This window comes from Canis lupus, unplaced genomic scaffold, assembly GCF_011100685.1.
Source record: "Canis lupus familiaris isolate Mischka breed German Shepherd unplaced genomic scaffold, alternate assembly UU_Cfam_GSD_1.0 chrUn_S1648H1841, whole genome shotgun sequence".
Lineage (NCBI taxonomy): Eukaryota > Metazoa > Chordata > Mammalia > Carnivora > Canidae > Canis > Canis lupus.
The window spans coordinates 26,242-28,863 of record NW_023330492.1 but is presented as its reverse complement, the minus strand read 5'-3'; positions in this window follow the sequence as shown (position 1 = coordinate 28,863).

Sequence of the window (2,622 nt, the reverse complement as noted above, 5' to 3'; positions counted from 1 at the left end):
TAGACAACAGTTCTTTCTAGGTCTAGCGAGATCATGTAATTTGATTCTGTTAATTCATTAGTATGGCTGTTGCTAGAGCAATTATCTTTATGAAAACCCACTGCATATCTATGATAATTCATAATGGTTATAGGGTCTGAATATATTAGTCTGACAACGCAATCTCACTGTTCATAATTTATTTAGAACACTTGAATCACTATTTCTTTTTTTTAGTTCACGATATTCTGCAATCTTTCTTTTTCTGTACTCTATGTGTCATGTGTATGTATCCCTATTGTCTTCATTTCCATAAGAGTTTAAAATTTCCATTGTTTTAAATTTCATGTATATATATATGACATTTATTTTTAGAGAGACAGAGAAAGGAAAAGAATGATTGGGGGAGAGGCAGGGGGAGAGGGAGTGAGGGAATCTCTAGCAGACTCCCCACTGAGTGATGAATCTGACATGGTGGGACTCGATCTCATGACACTGAGGTCATGACCTGAGATAAAAACAAGAATCAGACAATCAAACGCTTTTCTGGCTAGAACCATGGAGGGTGCAGAAGAGAAGAAAAAGAGGGTTCCTGCTGTGCCAGAAACCCTTAAGAAAAAGTAAAGGAATTTCACAGAGTTGAAGATCAAGCATCTGAGAAAAAAGTTTGCCCAAAAGATGCTTCAAAAGGCAAGGAGGAAGCTTATCTATGAAAAGGCTAAGCATTACTACAAGGACTCCAGGCAGATGTACAGAACTGAGATGCGGATGGCAAGGATGGCAAGAAAAGCTGGCAACTGCTCTGTGCCTGCAGAACCCAAATTAGCATTTGTCATCAGGATCAGAGGTATAAGTCAATCTGAGAAGGACAAACATTATATGTTCTCATTCATTTGGGGAATATAAATAATAGTGAAAGGGCATATAAGGGAAGGGAGAAGAAATGTGTGAGAAATATCAGAAAGGGAGACAGAACATGAAGACTCCTATTCTGGGAAACTAACTAGGGGTGGTGGAAGGGGTGGAGGGCGGGGGGTGGGGGTGAATGGGTGACGGGCACTGACGTGGGCACTTGACGGGATGAGCACTGGGTGTTAGTCTGTATGTTGGCAAATTGAACACCAATAAAAAATAAATTTATTAGTAAGAAAATAAAAAATAAAACAGAAAAAAAAAAAGGATCGGAGGTATCAATGTTGCGAGCCCAGAGGTTCCAAAGGTGCTGCAACTTTTTCACCTTTGCCAGGTCTTCAATGGCACTTTTGTTAAGCTCAACAGGCTTCAGTTAACATGCTGAGGATTGTGGAACCATATACAGTAGGGTGTACCCAAACCTGAAGTCAGTGAATGAGTTGATCTACAAGCATGGTTATGGTAAGATCAACAAGAAGCGAAATGCCCTGACAGGTAACATATTGCCCGATCTAGTGGTAAATATGGTATCATCTGCATGGAGGATCTGATTCACAAAATCTATACTGTTGGAAAACATTTCAAAGAAACGAACAACTTTTTATGGCCCTTCAAATTATCTTCTCCATGCGGCGGAATGAAGAAAAAGATTACTCATTTTGAAGAAGTTCGAGATGCTGGGAACAGGGAAGACCAGATTAATTGGCTTATTAGAAGGATGAACTAAGGTATCTAGCATGATTATTTTTCTAATCTGATTAGTTAATAAATAACTGCTTTCAAATGGAAAAAAAAAAGAATCAATCGGCTGAGTCACCCACACATTCGAAAAAGTATATATATAATCAAATCAAACTATGATCTCTGAAGGTTTGTTAGGTTCTTTTGTTTTCTTTTTTTTAGGTTCTTTTGTTTTCATTTGTTTGTATGTTTGTGTTTTTTAATATTTTTAAAAAGGTTTTATTGATTTTTTCCTGAAAATACACAGAGAGGAGAGAGGGGAGGGGGCAGAGACACAGGCAGAGGGAGAAACAGGCTCCATTCAGGGAGCCAACGTGGCACTGGATCCTGGGTCTCCAGGATCACCCCCCAGGCTGAGGGCGGCGCTAAAACACTGAGCTACCTGAGCTGCCCTTTTTTTTGTATTCTTATTGGAGTCAGTTTTGCCAACATATAGTTTAGCAGCCAGTGCTCATCCCTTCAAATGCCCCACTCAGTGCCCCTCACCCGGACACCCTATCCCCCCGCCCAACACCCCTTCCACTATGCCTTGTTTGTTTTCCAGACTTAGGAGGCATTCTTGTTTTGTCACCCTCACTGATATTTACTACTCATTTTATCTCCATTCCGTTTCAATAGTGCTTATATTTCCCATATGAATTAAACCATATGATGTATGTCCTTCTCCGATTGACTTACTTCACTCAGCATAATACCCTCTAGTTCTATCCACGTTGAAGCAAACGGTGGGTATTCATTGTTTCTAATGGCTGAGAAATATTCCATTGTATACATAGACCACATCTTCTTTATCCATTCATCTTTCGATGGACACCAAGGCTCGTTCCACAGTCTGGCTATTGTGGACATGGCTGCTATAAACATTGGGGTGCAGGTGTCCTGCTGTTTCACTGCATCAATATCTTTGGGGTAAATCTCCAGCAGTACAATTGCTGGGTCATATGGTACATCTATTTTTAACTCTTTGAGGAACTTCCATACAGTTTTCAA